General features: G+C 40.5%; 1 protein-coding gene across 1 annotated transcript in view; it reads right to left on the bottom strand.

The window, feature by feature from the left end:
* The window catches only part of FSTL5 (follistatin like 5), a 421,124-nt gene extending 411,911 nt beyond the window's left edge, over positions 1–9,213 (bottom strand). Inside the window, exon 1 of the mRNA XM_076336585.1 lies at positions 9,193–9,213. The gene's annotated coding sequence lies outside the window, so the exon portion shown is untranslated. The remainder of the gene's footprint in view (positions 1–9,192) is intronic.
* Between the last annotated feature and the right edge of the window lie 9,490 nt (positions 9,214–18,703).

Here is an 18,703-nt window from a genome sequence, read left to right as displayed (position 1 = left end):
TCAACTGCACCACTCAGCTTGGTGTCATCTGCAAACTTGCTGAGGGTGCACTCAATCCCACTATGTCATTGATGAAGATATTAAACAGTACTGGTCCCAACACGGACCCCTGCAGGACACCAGTCATCACCAAGCTCCATCTGGACATTGAGCCGTTGACCACTACCCTCTGGATGTGACCATCCAACCAATTCCTCATCCATGGGACAGTCCACCTATCAAATCCATTCCTTTCCAGTTTAAAGAGAAGGATGTTGTGGGGAACCGTGTCAAAGGCCTTACAGAGGTCCATATAGATGACATCTGTAGCCCTTCCCATGTCCACTGATGTAGTCACTCCATCACAGAAGGCCACTAGGTTAGTCAGGCAGGACTTGCCCTTCGTGAAGTCATGCTGGCTGTCTCGAATCACCTCCCTGTCCTCCATGTGCCTTCACATAGCTTCCAGGAGGATCTGTTCCAAGATCTTGCCAGGTACAGAGGTGAGACTGACTGGCCTGTAGTTCCCCAGGTCTCCCTTTTTTTCCCTTTTTAAAACTGGGGTTATGTTTCCCCTTTTCCAGTCAGTGGGAACTTCACCGGACTGCCACGACTTCTCAAATACAATGGATAGTGGCTTAGCAACTTCATCTGCCAGTTCCCTCAGGACCTGCAGATGCATCTCATTGGGTCCCATAGACTTGTGCGCCTTCAGGTGCCTTAGATGGTCTCGAACCTGATGTTCTCCCACAGTGGGTGGCTCTTCATTCTCCCAGTCCCTGCCTTTGCCTTCTGCTGCTTGGGTGGTGAGGCTCGAGCACTTGCTGGTGAAGACTGAGGCAAAAAAGTCATTGAGTACCTCCGCCTTCTCCATGTCCCAGGTAACCAGGTCTCCTGTTTCGTTCTGGAGAGGGCCCACATTTTCCCTTGTCTTCCTTTTATCCCAGACATACCTATAGAAGCTTTTCTTGTTGCCCTTGACGTCCCTGGCCAGATTTAATTCTATCAGGGCTTTAGCTTTCCTAACCTGATCCCTGGCTGCTCGGACAATTTCTCTGTATTCCTCCCAGGCTGCCTGTCCTTGCTTCCACCCTCTGTAGGCTTCCTTTTTGTGTTGGAGTTTGTCCAGGAGCTTCTTGTTCAGCATTTCCCTTACTATTTTGTTATTGTCTTGCCCTACCTAATGGCAGCCTCCATTCCAGAGCTTCAAAGCCTGGGAAGCAGGGAAAGGAAAGCAAAGGGCTGGAGCTGTGAGAGCTGCGTAATGCAGATTCAGTGCCAGCCCCAGTGATTGGTAGGAAGAGTAAAGCAGGAGATAATGCAGATGAGATGGTTGTTAGTGGGAAAAGTAGTTTAATGAGGTATGTAACAAAGACATGTGAGGGAACAAAAAAGGAAAGAAAACAACCACCCACGGTAATTTGACCCCAACAACAACCCTACTGTTTACAATGAGGGCATCAGTGGAAACTCCTGTTGCAGAGATCTGAGCGCAGCTAGGTTTGCTTGATAGGAGCCTGTTTCTTCTCATTATTCTAACCTGTTGTAGTGTTTAACTCAAGGTAAACTGTAATGGATGAGTCATTTTACTTTCTTCCACATAACCCATCAAAACTTCTCCAGACATCACTGCTGTTGTGTCCACAAATAGGGGAGGATCTCAGATTGCAGTAGAGAGGCACAGGACCCATTAACAAGCAATAGCCAGCAGCAGACAAGACAATTATTTGAGTGAATGCTCCTGCTGTCATGATGGCTTAAATTAACCTATCATTGGATTAAATAGAGCTCTCAGGTGGAAGGCAGAGATTCAGCTAAGACTGAAGACTAAATTTAGGATCCTTTCATCACACAATGCCTGGGAAACAGTAGCTAGCCTCGTTATTTCTACTTGGCATTTTTTCAAGGCATAGATTGTTTCCTAAGCCACTTTGATATTTTTGACTTGTCATTTCTTCCATTTGAGAATCAAGACCAGTGTGTTTACTTGCTCTAACCCAAGGCATCCAAAAAGTTGTAAGACTCAGCTTATAAAGTACTTTTTAGTATGGATTTGAAGTGAATTGCAGTTCAAACTTGGGCTACAACTTAACATAAAGTATACATATATACCCTGGGTTAAAAAGGTACTAGGGAATCTGAGGTATCAAGCAGGTTTTTTGGAGAATAAAAAACTTCTTGATTTCACCTTTGTTTAATTACCTTTTATCCTTCTTTTTCTTCAACAAACATATAGAGTTAAACCATTCCATCAGTAAAGTATAGCAAAATTCCAAAGATAACAAGAACAAAAAATACCAATCATGGGCCATTCATGGCAGTGGCAAAAGGGTGTCCCATATTTTTACAGTTTGAGCGCATTAGAGTTTTTAACTTCCACTGTTGCTCCCAACGCTCTTTACTAATTGAAGTAACTAATTTTGATATAGGTGGCCAAGTCACAAGGCTGACTCTCCTCATCCACAGCTACGACACATACACTAGCTTGGGATAGACAAGCTCTCTTCAGATTTATAAGTTTTTGATACTTTAACAGAAATTAAGTTATTTCTCTTCATTTGTATATTGGCTGTTTTCCATGCCTGGTAACTGGGATTTTATTGCATCACCGTTATTTTGCAGACACTGATGCATGCAGCATTGCACCTCTCCTATAAGCAAATCCAAGCAGATGTTGCTGTTCTAATGCATCTGATCCTGACTAGTCCATCTGGCTAAGAAACAAGACCCCAGGGTTGAAGTAGCTTCTTACATTTCTACAGTTTAAAGCTCCTTTGATCTAGAAATATTCCTTCAGAATTAAAGAACCATGTACTCTGACCCACAACAGGTATGAGAACAATACACATCTTCACCCTAAGTGTATTCATCCTACTCTGTAATAACACAATTTAAAAGGATTCCTGCCTTCTGGATTGTTTGGCCAGAGATTAATGCTGTAACACTCTTCAGCTGGTGCAGCATTTTGTACAAACAGCACTGTTTCCAGTAAGTCTAAAGCCGTGTGCACCCAGGAAACAGCTGATAGAAAATTTCAGTATCTTAGTGATTTGGTTTTTAATCTTCAGTCAACAAAAGATTTAAAGACATTCTGTCAACCTGTCTTCTCTGTAGCTAAGCATGGTTATGAGAGTAGAAATAAAGGCTAAGTAGCAAAATAAAAATCAACCTCATTCAAATATTAAGCAGATTTTTCTTTTTCTATTTTTTTTTATCCTTCACATAATCACACACTTAGAGGGGATCTACTTAATCTAAAAACTTTTAAGGCTAAATCTTTCATGCTTTTCTCAGGGTATACCAGATTTTTTTTCCAAAGTTCTTGTTTATCAGTCATAATGCCCCCAAATTCAGTATAAAAAAAATATACATGACAAAATTACAAATTTTTTTTACAAATACTTTAAAACATGAGAAAAAAAGAAATACACAGAGATGTATATATTCAAATGATTATACAACAGTTATCCATTATCAGTTTTTGAGCTTTATCAGTTGCCCTGTCTCTCAGAGGACCCTTCTGTTGTGGGGTTGCTGAAGGTCGCAGAACAAGTGCCAACTGCTACCACAACGGTGCACCGGCGGCAATATCACACCAACCGAGACTCCCTGATTCCCATCCATAAGCTGATTCGTCGACTGGAGAGCCAAGGAGTGATCAGCAAGACTCAATCACCCTTTAACAGTCCCATATGGCCAGTGCGAAAGTTTAATGGAGAGTGGAGACAAACAGCAGACTATCGTGGCTTGAACGAAGTCATGCCACCGCTGAGTGCTGCTGTGCCAGACATGCTACAACTTCAATATGAACTGGAGTCAAAGGCAGCCAAGTGGTATGGCACAATTCATATTGCTAACACATTTTTCTTGATCCCTTTGGCAGCAGAGTGCAGGCCACAGTTTGCTTTCACTTGGAGGGGCGTCCAGTACTCCTGGAACCGACTGCCCCAGGGACGGAAACACAGCCCCACCACTTGCCATGGACTGATCCAGATGCACTGGAACAGGGTGAAACTCTAGATCACCTGCCAATACATTGATGATATCATTGTGTGGGACAACACAGCAGGAGAAGTTTTTGAAAAAGGGAAGAAAATAGTCCAAATCCTTCTGAAAGCCAGTTTTGCCATAAAACACAGTAAGGTCAAGGGACCTGCACAGGAAATCCAGATTTTAGGAATAAAATGGATGTCATCAAATCTCAACGGATGTGATCAAGAAAATAACAGCCATGTCTCCACCAACTAGCAAAAAGGAAACACCAGCTTTCTTAGGTGTTGTGGGTTTTTGGAGAATGTATATTCCAGGTTATAGTCTGATCGTAAGCGCTCTCTATCTAGTGACCTGGAAGAAGAACAACTTTGAATGGGGCCCTGAGCAGCAGCAAGCCTTTGAACAAATTAAAGAGGAGCTAGTTCATGCAGTAGCCCTTGGGCCAGTCTGGACAGGACAAGATGTGAAAAATGTGCTCTACACCGCAGCCGGGGAGAACTGCCCTACCTGGAGCCTCTGGCAGAAAGCACCAGGGGAGACTCGAGGTCGACCTCTAGAGTTTTGGAGTCGGGGATACAGAGGATCCGAGGCCCGCTATACTCCAACTGAAAAAGAGATATTGGCAGCATATACAGGGGTTTGAGCTGCATCAGAAGTGATCGGCACTGAAGCACAGCTCCTTTTGGCACCTTGATTGCCTGCGCTCAGCTGGATGTTCAAAGGGAGGGTCCCCTGTGCACATCATGCAACTGATGCTATGTGGAGTAAGTGGGTCGCACTGAACACACAATGGGCTCAAATAGGAAACCCCAGTCACCCAGGAAACTTGGAAGCTGGCCTTGCCCAGTCAAAACTTTTATATACTGTGGAAGGGGGTAAAGTGCCTGTAGTGTACGGAAACAATATGCTGGGGAAGACAGTCTGGGTTATTCCTGCCTCGGGCAAAGGCAAACCCATCCGTAGGATTGCATTTGCTCAAGGACCTGGGTGCACTTGGTGGGTAATGCGGAAGGATGGGGAAGTCTGATGTGTACCTCAAGGGGATTTGATTTTGGGTGAGAATAGCCAATGATTTGAACTGTATGATGTTAGTTGCTATGTAATATTATATGCCATACCAATGGTATTAGAATAAGAATCACCCAGATTAATGAAGAATGAACTTTGATGAAACCAAGCAAAGCACAGTGATGATGGAACCAGAACTGACTTCAACATGAAACAATCCAACACCACATACCATCTCCATTTTTCCTGCCCTGAAAGATTATTATGACAGATGGAGCCCTATGTCATGGACTAAATGGACTCAACAAACATTTTAGAGAGATGGCTCATAGACTAAGGGAATGATATCTGTGTGTATATATGTCAAAAAAACAGGAAAAGGGGTGGTCGTTAATTGGAATATATTGGAAAGTGTGGGACCTGGGCATGACATAGATGGTATAGAATAAAGGGTGGATACTGTCCTGATTTTGGCTGGGATAGAGTTAATTTTCTTCCTAGTAGCTGGTACAGTGCTGTGTTTTGGATTTAGGATGAGAATAATGTTGATAACACACTGATCTTTTAGTTGTTGCTGAGCAGTGCTTACACTAGTCAAGGACTTTTCAGCTTCCCATGCTCTACCGACTGAGAAGGCTGGAGGTGCACAAGAAGCTGGGAGGGGGCACAGCCAGGACAGCTGACCCAAACTGGCCAAAGGGACATTCCATACCATGTGATGTCATGCTCAGCACATAAACTGGGGGAAAGCTGGCTGGGGGGGCCCACTGCTCAGGGACTGGCTGGGCATTGGTCAGCAGGTGGTGAGCAATTGCACTGTGCATCACTTGCTTTGTATATTCTTTTATGATTATTATTATTATATTTCAATTATTAAATTGTTTTTATCTCAACCCATGAGTTTTCTCACTTCTACTCTTCCAATTCTCTCCCCCATCCCACCAGAGGGGGGGGAGTGAGCGAGCAGCTGTGTGGTGCTCAGTTGCCGGCTGAGGTTAAACCACGACAGCAGCTTTGAATTAAAAAAACCCCAAACAACCAACATATATAACCTCAATCATAATCTGGGTAACTAAATAATATCATCTAGTGAATCCATTTGAATATTTTATATGGAGTAAGATAGAACGGCATCAGTTTAATTCCTTTAATCTTTAAATCAGCAAGTTTAACTTCTGCTCAGATGCTATTATAATAGATATAGTAGAAGCGGGAATGATACAGTTCATTTCAGCACATAGAAAAAACATATGGTTTCTGGATAGATTTAATATAATTCTTTGTTCTTGTTCAGCTTTCCTTCCCTTCCCCACATAATGAAAAAAATGAAAATAGCGTTTCCTTTGAGATGATCACAGAATTTGGAATAAGTGCAGATATTTAGAAACATAAAACTGAGTTTAACTCTACAGCACTTCGGAAGATGCTTCAGATTTATTTGATTCCAGTCATGAGCCAAGCCTCTGATCTTCAACTGGCCTAATCTCATCTGGGATGCTGAAGGTTGCCCTGTGTTGAATCTGACAATACAGAAGTAGCAAGTGTCCTCCTAATAACTTTTATTGCCTATACGTGGTGGAAAAATTGTGGGAACCATTTTAAGTTTTCCTTTCATTAGTGATGCATATCTTTTCATTCCAGAAGAAGAAAATCTGGGCAGGCTTTCAACAACAAAACTTCTAGAGATGTCTCCTTGCCCATGGAATAGAAACAAAGTGTTTATGCCTAAATTATACTTGCTAATGATTTTTAACATAGTGGTCTGGGTTAGACTTTCAGAAACATTCACAGATTATCATAGCCTTTTAATGTTAATCTCAAATCACCTGCTTCCTGGGGTTTGTCTCAATCATTTTCTAGGTTTGGCTTGACCTTAATGTTGCCTCTCACTGAAAGTGCCATTTAATGCAAGTTCTAATATACTGTGATCTCTACTGAGATTTCCTTGATACTGGTAAGTAGAAATATTTGCCATACAAACACCTAATAACCCGTCCTGCTATCCCTTAGCAGAATGGCCTGTATATTTCAGCTACTGACACTCATAATCACAAACTAATTCTTAGAGTAAATAAAAACAGTTTTCCATCCTTAGCAAACAACTGCTTCAAGCAGAAAAAACAGTCAGAGCAAATTTAAGAAAAATTGCTGATAGCCTAACTCTATATATAGAGAATCAGAGGAAAATCTTCATGCTTCTGACTGACCTTCCAGTCATTTAATGAAGGATTATCTAATATAAGAAATAAACTAGTGAACGGGTGCAGATAAAGAGCTACTATTTTGCCACATAAAAATGTCTTCAAATGAGTAATCTGATGAGCATGCCTAAATGGGCAGCACAGATGAATTTAAAACTCTCTTATACAGATTACTCTTTAGAAAACCCTTTTTCTTTACTGCTTGGTCACAATAAAATAAGTGAAACGTATAAACATATCTACTGAACAAACCACAGACAGTAAATCCCAATTTAATATACATAATATTAAGGTTAGAACAAAATGATCATTCCACTCATGTCCATTTATTACCAACTTCACAGACAAAAGTTTTATTGATAACTTTAAAATTTTAGACCCTGAAATTTTTCTGCCTTGAGAAGCATACTCTAGAATTAAATAATAGACACATATATAAGAAATTGCTTAGTGTCACAATATAAATGTGTTTAGATACAATTATCAAAAGCATTAAACACTTATATCTGTGCTACCCAGGGAATAATTCCAAGCACCATCTCCGAATTCCCTGCATATAAGTATTTCTGATTCCTCTATCTGTAGCTGACAAATATTAATATTTGATTGGTCTTTGGAATAAAATAAGCATTTAAATTAAGGGACTAGTAACATGGCTTCCCATTGCTTTTTGAAAAAACTCACAAACTTAGACTAGGCATGGTCACTGTGAAAGTACATCTGAGGCTAGTTGTTTTGCTGCTAGAGCTAGATTCCAAAAGAATCTTCTACCATGAACAAAAGTGCCTTGGAAAAAGCCATAGGAAAATTTGGTATAAGAATTGAAAATACTTTATACTTTAATACGTTTATCTATCAGCACTAACTTTATCATCATTTTCTTTATAAGAGTTGCTACCACAGAAAGTTTCTTACTACATATACTCTAAGGTAGTATGTGGTTAAAAATAGACATATAGTTATGACTGAATTAACACAACACCCTGTGTTACATTCAGGAACATAAAACTATAATTAGAGTATATTGCATACTGCCATTTAATTAATGTATTTATGAGCACAGATCTTCCCAACCAGAAACACTATTACTGGATAAATAGACTGTTGAAAATAATTGCTAGTATAAGAAAATAATTCTTCTCTGTACTCAATTTTCTGATTAAGTCATTTAATAAGTATCACTGACTCCCTCAGAACCCAACAGAAGCTACACCTCTCGGTGATCCAGGCAGTGTCACTCGGGCTTAATTTTGAGGAACAGCTGGGCTCAAATCAAAGATTGCTTCCTCAGTCTGTCTCCCATTACCTCAGTGTCTGACTTGTCTTGATCTGGTATAGTAGCAGCATCCTTTACTTTCTTTTATTTAAAAGAAGGAACTGCATACCTCAGGACTAATCTATCAGAACAGGAAAATTGCTTCAACAAGGAGCAATTTTTGCTCCTATTACTGTTCCTATAAAAGGCAAGTGCCAGAAAAAAAAACAACACTAAAAGGTACCTTTGCCTCTAGTAATCTTTAATTGAAGGTTATCAAGATTCTTACAAGCAGTAGTAAATTGAACTACAAAAAGTATTACACTAGCTCATTCAAGTATTAGTCAAAAACTATTTGCATATAATTTAAAAGACACTTTCACAACACACATGAATTCAATATCCTAAAGACATGAAATATCCTTAACTGTGAACATGTGACTTTAGTTGATGCATTATAACACACAGAAATAAAAATATGTCATTCTGTCCAGATAATGTTGCTGCTGGATTATCCATGAGCCCAGACAAAGACTAAATTGGGTTTTAAATATATTTTAAATTAGAAGAATGTGCCAATTACCAGTATGAGTGGACAAAAATCATCAGCAAAAGAATTGATTCAAAAGTATTCAGGAATACAAGCCTGGTTACCATGATGCTCTGATAATTTCCTACCAAGTTGAAATCAGCTTCCTCCCCATGTATATCATCATGACACAGAGAACACACCCTCTGGAAAAAAATCAATCTTACCAGAGGAAAATGAAATTCAAAGTGGCCTTCAGTGACAGTAGCCAAGCAACATCCTTCCTTTTTTCTGTACTTCATTTTTCTCATCTATAAAATTGAAGAATATTATTGAATTTGTTGGTAAAGTATTTTAAGCTTTACTAATGAAATAACTGTAGTTTGTTTTTTTTTTTTATATACTAATGAAATGACCATTAAACACCCCACCCCCCACCCCCCCCCAAAAAAAAAACCAAACCAAAAACAACCCACAAAAAAGAAAGACCTGGTCAATACTTTTATAGAGCTATCTGGAGCAAGTGATTACTGATTTTGAAAAAAATGTGGCAAGTCAATTTTGCTACCTGTCGTGTCTCTTGTTTTTTCAGGCAAATCCAAGAAACCTCAGAAAGATCAGTAGCCAGCGTAATCCAAGCTGGCTAACACTCCCTGATCATTTAAATCATCTTGGTTCTGGAAGATGCATTACTCGAAGAAGGTACTTACTGACTGGAGAAAGAATGAAAAATAGAGTACTCCCAGTCCTACAAGAATCTTTTGTCCAAACCAGTCTTAAAAAAAACAAACAAAAAAATCCCCCAAAAACAAACAAACAAAAAACCCCAAACAAACAAACAAAAAACATGAGGTGGGAAGAAAAAAGAAAAGGTATCACTGGAACTAGGAAGGAAAGAATAACCTAGAAGACTGGTTAGACATCTTTGGAAAGGAGCCTATGGGTGTGTGGTGGGTTAACCCTGGCTGAACACTAGGTGTTCACCAAAGCTGCTATACCACTCCCCTCCTCAGCTGGACAGGGGAGAGGAAATATAACGAAAGGCTTGTGGGTCAAGATAAGGACAGGGAGAGATCACTCACCAATTACCATCACGGGCAAAACAGACTCGACTTAGGGAAATTAATTTCATTTCTTACCAATCAAATCAGAGCAGGATAACGGGAAATAAAACCAAATCTTAAAAAAACCCACCTTGCCCCGACTCCTCCCTTCTTCCTGGACTCAACTTTACTCCCAATTTTCTCTACCTCCTCCCCCCCCAGCGGCACAGGGGGATGGGGAATGGGGGTTGTGGTCAGTTCATCACACTTTGTTTCTGCCACTCCTTCCTGCTCAGGGAGAGGACTCCCCACACTCTTCCCCTGCTCCAGGGTGGGGTCCCTCCCACAGGAGACAGTCCTCCATGAACTTCTCCAACGTGAGTCCTTCCCACAGGCTATAGTTCTTCACAAACTGCTCCAGCGTGGGTCGCTTCCACGGGGTCACAAGTCCTGCCAGCAAATCTGCTCCTCTCTCCATGGGTCCACAGGTCCTGCCAGGAGCCTGCTCCAGCACGGGCTTCCCATGGGGTCACAGCCTCCTTCAGGCACATCCACCTGCTCCAGTGTGGGGTCCTCCATGGGCTGCAGGCGGATATCTGCTCCACCGTGGACCTCCATGGGCTGCAGGGGGACAGCCTGCCTCACCATGGTCTTCACCAGGGGCTGCAGGGGAATCTCTGCTCCGGTGCCCCGAGCACCTCCTCCCCCTCCTTCTTCACTGACCTTGGTGTCTGCAGAGTTGTTTCTCTCACATATTCTCACTCCTCTCTCCAGCTGCAATTGCTGCTGCACAGTTTTTTTTCCCCCTTCTTAAATATGTTATCACAGAGGCGCTACCACCGTTGCTGATGGGCTTGGCCTTGGCCAGCAGCGGGTCCATCTTGGAGCCTGCTGGCATTGGCTCTGTCAGACACAGGGGAAGCTTCTAGAAGCTTCTCACAGAAGCCACCCCTGTAGCCCCCCTGCTACCAAAACTTTGCCACACAAACCCGATACAGGGGGTCTATTATAAGAAATTTCCCTGTGATTAACCAGAACAATTTTGACACTAGTGAAGGAGAATATAGTCACATGCAAAGACATAGCAGATGCTAAAATGCAGACAGTGGAGCTAAGTTGTTGTTTGCTTGGCACCACAGGAGAGAACAGACAAAACAAATGTTAAAGGCTGCACGCCAGAATGGCAAGCGTCTTAAACTAAAGATGTCTGTGGCACAGAGATAAAAATATGCCCCAGCAAGAACCACATCTGTAATTCATGTAGATACTTATTTGATAGGACATACATTGAACCTGGCTTTCTGTTATACTTCCGAAGCAGCAACAAAAAAGAAATACAGAAAAGGACTGTCATATTCTAAGTACTCTCCAGCTGTTTCATGCTCCTTTCCTACCCCATCTGCCAAAATAATTTTATTCCTTCCTTTTATTCCCTCAGATTTTCTTTTTTAATTTAGGCTATTGAATTGTGGAAGTCCCAACAGAGTAAGAACAAACTTTGTTTAAATATTCAGTGTCATAAATAAAGTTTTTAATAATTTCTTCTGTAATAAATGCTCTAATTTAAATGTGACAAATGTATTCATTGGGTCTATCATATTAGGACATACCCAAATACTCATTTATAGTACTAGAACAGTTCAACATTTGTTGGCCATCTGTAATTGTATACTTACAGAATAGATTGCCCAAGGATACATTCTACTTTAAGTGACATTTTAAAATTATGTCAGAGAAGAATAAATACAAGCCGAATGTTTTTCCATCCATCCAAATCTCTTTTCTTACTCGTGTAAGTCAAACTTTAACCCAAGCTATAAATACAGTTCATTACACTTTTTTGATGCCTGGCTAAGCCAGTTGCTGCTGTTTTCATGTTCAAGTAACATATGCACAGGCATGCGGCCATATTAATAACTCTCATTTGACTCAGGAATGCCACTGAAAGTTCATTCCTCCATACATCACTCTGAAGCAGAAAAAGTGCAAAAAGTTCAAACTCCAAGTGGATATCTAATAATCCAAACGCCTCCCAAATGTACTCAGAGAATATTGCTGCATTGTCTCAGTTCTGTCCTTTATTTACACATACAGAAGCACTTCCCCCATCTGAAGCTCTTGGCACGTTTCATAAAGGTTTTTTTTGACAAAAGAACAGAAGAAAAATTAAAAGCAGGGTGCACTCCTACTATAGTAACCATACCTCAACCTGCTACAAAATAATCTTCTTTAACTGAAAAATAATAGCAGGATTTTTTTCGAATAGCTACACTTAGACATTTTACTTACTGTCAGCAGTCCCCAGTTGGAAAAGGAGAGACTTATAGAAGCAGAAGAATGTTTTTGTATAGCTTCTGCCTATTCAGGACAGTATCACTACACTTCTGTATTAGGATTATGCTTATAATTATATGACACATCAGATGATAGTTGACTTTCTTACATACCTGTATATTAAACAGAATATCCAAAAACTTAGCAAGATTATTGACATATCACAAAATCCTTTAAGGACACTTATTTCCCAAAAGCTCAGGTAATACAATGTGATTGACACAGTATGAGAAATTAATCTAGTGAAGTTCCTGATTTTTTTTCCCCGTTTTTATTATATTGCTGTTGACTGCACATTCTGTTCTCACTGCTAGTGAAGAAAAGACTGTTATTTCTGTCTCAAGTAGTTTTATATAGCTTTTAAAAAGCTTTTAGACACAGTAGTTACATTTATGTTGGAATATCTTTCAAGTGTGTTCTGCAGACGGAGAAGAAAGTCAGTGTCTAGCAAGACACACTGCTTGTTTCCTTTCATAGAACATGTAAGTGGTGATTCGTATGACTTTCCCTCAGTAACAACTGTCCAAACAAAATTTGTGTAATACATATTGTGAATTCCAACAGCTAACCATAAGGAAAATTTAAGAGTTATGAAACACATTTTCAATAGTAAAAGAAATGAAGAAAGTTTATAACGTTCAAGATTTTCTGTGTGTCATCACTAACCTTCCAGTGACGCTACATCAAGAGAGTAAAAGAAAAAGGAATGGTACCTTTATTGACACAAAGAAAAAGAAAATGTAGAGCTGGAAATAAGTTAATTGTAGCGGTTGTGGTCTTATGACAGTTAGGACTTGGCTTTGAATGGTTTTGTCCTTTAATCTGCTTTTAGTCCCTCAGTAATCACAGTTACCACAACCAGGCCCAGGCAAGACTGATCAAGCAAGAATGGGACCGTAAATAATGAAGGGAGCTATCATAAAGAACAACAGGGGGTTTAAAGTACATGTGGAAAGGAATTTTACTGTTCTTAAAAAAAAAATCAAAACAAAAATTAAAATAAAGAATTTTATTTTATTCTAAAATATGCTCAGTCAACAATCAATATTGCAAGTGTGGAGAACAGATTTTCTAACTGTGTTTCTTCAATGGCCCCAATAACACTCAGGCAAACTTCATATTCTAAAATGACAAAATAGTAATTTTTTCATCAGGGATTATTTCAGTGACTTCCCAGAGATGTAAATAACTATATAAACTTCAAGGTCATAAAGAAGCAAAAACATTTGGTTTAAAGCCTTATTGTGTACCTTTTGTAGCTATTTTAAATTTTTCTATTAACTGAAATTAATTTGTCTCCAGAAATAGTAACCAAGAGGTTATACTTGACAAAACCTACAGATCTGCAATATTTATTTTTCTAAGACACTAGGAGATGATGTTTCTTCTCCCTGAATTACAATATATTCACATACTATAGCTTAAAAAGTTCCTGGTTCATTTAGGAAACAGGAAAATACAATTTAAAGGAGCAACAAGAGAAGAAAGAGAAAAATAATCATCAAGAAACTGGGGGCGGGGAGGAGGGTGGGGGGTGGGGGAGAGCAGAGAAGGAAAGATACAAATACCAGGGAACATAACTCGTGTGATACTCCCTCTCAAAAAGCTATTATGCTTAAGCTTAATCTGCCGCCTATTTGAATACCAAGACCACTGAAAATTTTGGAGATAAAAAAGTCAATAAAACGAGAATCTTAAACGGCACTGGGCTGCCATAATTCTGCCCCAAAGACAAATTGGTCAGCTGTTTTCCTATCAGTACTAAAAATCCAAATTGTTTCCTATGAATAGGTGTTCAGTACAAGTGTGCTGACCTTAGTCAGCCCCTCTCTCACATGCACGTTTGGACAAATGTTTGTTCAGCGTAATGAGACTTGTTCAACTGACTGCCACACAGAGTCTTAGGAATCAGACTTCCTTTGTGCAGGAAGCTTTCATGCCATCTTAGCATCTCAGAAAACCAATGCCCTAAGATTTTATCAGTGTTTGACACAGCATTGATTTACTCTTCAATGACAAAGGTAGCTGTAAAATTGTATTTAAGATTTAGTATTGTGGAGTTAAGACTGTATTTCCATAACAAAAAAGCAAATACCTTTTATGGACCCACCTGACCAAGTGGGGCAAAAGCATCTTTGCCAACAAGCTGACCAATTTGGTAAGGAGAACTTTAAACTAGGAATGACAGGGGAGGGAGATGATGACCAACAATCAACTGAGGAAGTGGTGGACCAGGCTGGCAAGAAAAGCACTATGGACAGAAGAAACCTTCTGATAACAAACAGGGCTGAAAGGGGTCCACTTCAAGCACATGCACATAAACATGTGAATGTCTACAGGATAGTATCACAGGAAAAGCTCTTGTGTCTTTTCTGGGAAATCAGCATGATTGAGTGCCTCTTCAAAGAGCCTGCACTTATGCACACAGCACAGAGAACAAACAGGAGGAACTGGAGGTCTGCATGGAATTGCAGAGTTATGACCTCTGCATGTGGGACCACAGCTGCATCATGGGACAACTTACATGCCTGGAGTGCTACCATTAGGCATACAGGCTCTTTAGGAAGGATAGGCCAGTTAGGTGAGGAGGGAGGGTCACCTTTTGCATGAGAGCAGTGGGAATGCATGGAACTAAGCTGGGGACAGACAGACAGCTAAGAGCTGATGGGTCAGGATTGGTAGGCAAACAGGGCTAACATTGTGGTGGGTGTCTGCTACAGACTGCCTGATCAGGATGAAGAAATAGATGAGGCCTTCTTAGACAACTGGAAGAAGCCTCATGTTCACAGGCTCTCGCCCTCATGGGGGACTTGAACCACCACTATCTGCTGGAGAGACAACACAGCAGGCATAGACAAGGGCACAAGTTTCTGGAGTGCACTGATGACAACTTCCTGACACAGGAAGTCAATGTGGGAAGATGATCTACTAGACTTCATACTTATAAACAAGAAGGAACTGCTTGGGGATATAAAGGTTGGGAGAGTAGCCTTGGCTGCAGTAATAATGAGATGATGGAGATCAGGATCCTGAGAAGAGGAAACAAGGGAAACAGCAAGATCATAACCCTGGACTTCAGGAGAGACAATTTTGACTTGTTTGGCTACCTGCTTGGAAGAATCCCATGGGAGATCATCCTAGAGAGAAAAGGGGACCAGGAGACCTAGTTGGTTTTCAAGGATCACCTCCTCCAAGCTCAAGGATGGTCCATCCAATGAGTAGGAAATCAAGTAAAGGTGGCAGAGGGCCTGCATGGATGAACAAGAAGCTCCTGACAAAAATCAGATGTAAAAATGAAGGGTACAGGAAGTTGAAGCAGGGACAAGTGACTCAGGAGGAATATAGATGTCATCTGAGTGTGCAGGGTTAGGAAAGCTGAAGTTCTTCTGGAGTTGAATCTGCAAGGGACATGTTGGGCAACAAGAAGGGCTTTGATGTGTACACTAGCCACAAAAGAAAGACTAGGCAAAATGTGGGCCTGCTGCTGAATAGGGTAGAGAGGCTGGTGAAAGGAAATGAAAAGGCCAAGGTACTCAACACTGCCTTCACCTCACTCTTTACTGGCAAGACTGGCCCTCAGCAATCCCAGTCCCCTGAGAACAGCAGGAAAGTCTAGAGCAAGAACTTAACCTTGATGGAGAAGGATCAGGTTAGGGAATATTTAAACAAATGGGATATTCACAAGTTCTGTTCACAGCTTGGCAGAAGAGGTCCTGGGGGTCCTGGGGGACAAGTTGATCATGATGCAGAAATGTGCCCTTGTGGCAAAGAAGGCTAACAGCGTCCCAGGCTGTATTAAGAGCAGTGTTGCAGGGAGCAGGCTGAGGGAGGTGATCCTTCCCCTCTGCTCAGCTCTGGTAAGACATATCTGGAACATTGTGTCCAGATCTGGGCTCCCCAGTACGAGAGAGACATGGACATATAAGAGCAAGTCCAGCAAAGGGCCACTAAGATGACTAAGGGATTGGAGCATCTCACGTATGAAGAAATGCTGAAAGCTGGGACTGTTCAGCCTGGAGAATAGAAGTCTCAGAGGTGATCTAACAGATGTGTAAAAATATCTAATAGAGGGAACAAAGAAGATGAGGCAGAATCTTCTCAGAGGTGCCCTGTGACAGGACAAGAAGAAATGGAGACAAATTGAAATACACAAAATTAAGTTTAAATGCAAGACAAAACTTTTTTACTGTGAGCATAGTCAAAGACTGAAACAAGTTGCCCAGAGAGGTGGTGGAGTGTCAATCCTTGAAGACATTCAAACCAACTGGACATGGCCCTGAGCAACCAGTTCTAGCAGGGGGTTGGACTAGACATTCTCCAGCGGTCCCCTTTAAACCTCTTCCATTCTGCAAATCTGTGTTTCTGTGAATAAGATGGTGTGCATTTTTGGACTTTAAGGTTTTCTTGAATTTTATAGTTTCTATAGAATCGCCATACAAATATTTTATCTTCTTTTTCACCTCCTAATGGTTAAAAGCCATTTTGAAGGCCACAGAAATGAAAAATATTCCTTCCCATTTCTGCTACTCCCCCTCTTTGACAGATGAACCACTTGTTCCCCACCAAACTCACCTGACCTTTGGTTCTCCCTAATTCCTCCTTATCTCCTGTCCATCTTTAAAAGCTGTGTTATGCACTCCTGCTCTCATCACCTTTCATTCTGCTCTGTGATGGTGAGAAGTAACTGTTAGCTTTACTTTTTCACAAACATAGCATCACCTTCCTGCCTCTTAAACTGACAGAAATTATGCAATGAACAGCCTACTTGGGGCCACTAAGATTCTTTGGGAAAGCAAGTAAAAGAACTCACGTGCCAATTATCTCATGAGACTGAGAGAGATCCCACAAATTTTCCATTAAGTTTCTCTCTCCTTCTTTTCTCAGTTTGACAGAATTAGAAAGCTCTTTTAACAACTTCATGCTCCTGTTCTCCATGACAAATTATTTTCTAGAACCTACAGAATCAGACTAAACGAGGTTCCTTCAGCAGTTATTGATCACTAGGCCTGTTTCCTACTTGCACATACTACACGTTTGGACCTGTGCCATACTTACACCTACTACATGTCTGGCACCATCATATTTAGGAGATGACATGTCTCCAATCAGCACTGCTTTGCAGTGTACTCTTGATGCATCTGCATTACAGATTACTATTGATACTCCATCCCTAATAACCCATGTGATCCCACTACCTCCTGATTACCAAAATCATCAATTGCAGAGGACAACTGTATTGTCTTAACTAAAATTCCAGCTTGGTCACATTTTGTAGCGATATCTACTCTCCTGAGCTATGCAAAGAGATTGAAATGAGGGAACTCATGCTCGATGAATCTTAAACTTATATATATTTCTGAAATGCACATGGGGTGCACGCTTGTACAGTATTGTTGATAAGGAAGGTCGTACTTTACATGCAGATAGTGTTGTCTCACTTGTTAAAAAAAGTACATCCCGTATTCTTCTTCTCCTTTCATTGTTCATCCATCATCAGTGTAGAAACGTCTAGGTCATATGTCCAGCTATTTATGATGCTGATAGTAGAGAAACTACAACCACTTGCTGCTGGTTACTGCAATTCTTTGTGGTTTTCCACAAAGATGTAAGGAGACTTATTTTTCTGCATGCCACAGACAGCTTTTCATGATGCAAAGTTAGTATGTCTCTTTTCTACTAGGCTTTTTGTGGAGAGTTAATGTTCAATCTGTGAAGTGGGTATGTCTGGATCAAAATAACACAAAATAAGTTCTATTGCTCTAAATTTCACACATTGCCTGGTGAAGACTCATCAGGCTACATTATAATCACACCCTTCTTTGCATGTGCTCTACAAATAGAGCACAGTTTTTCAAAATATGGTATCATAATTTGCAACATTGACTAGATAATCATTCTCTCTATTTCTCTTAGCCTGTGTAATAATCAATTATGTTACTTTCATATCTCCTCTTGCCTTGCAGTTATATCTCCTCACACAATAGAAAATTCTTTATGTATTGTATATACATGAGGTGTAATCTTTCACCAGGCAGAAAGCCCTGAAAATGTTTTAAACGTCAGCCTGCAAAGTTTTCTCTTGTGGGTAAAAGGTATTTTACAACTGGACCATATATTATGCAGCACAGTGTAAAATATGAAATGAAATGCTGTAGAACTCAACTTATTGGCAATATAGGCCATGAATAACAATCATAAAACAATTTACCAACATTAGTGTCGAATTTCCACATGTAAGCCACAAGGCTGGACTACTGGTATGTCTTACATGTCGGTGTAACATGCCAGCATGTATGAGCTTAATTTAAGATTTGATTTGCCTGTCATTCTATTGAACTTCAAGATTGTTCTCCGCAACCAA

Source organism: Aptenodytes patagonicus, chromosome 4 (genome assembly GCF_965638725.1).
Source record: "Aptenodytes patagonicus chromosome 4, bAptPat1.pri.cur, whole genome shotgun sequence".
NCBI lineage: Eukaryota > Metazoa > Chordata > Aves > Sphenisciformes > Spheniscidae > Aptenodytes > Aptenodytes patagonicus.
This window is presented reverse-complemented; position numbering and strand designations above follow the sequence as displayed.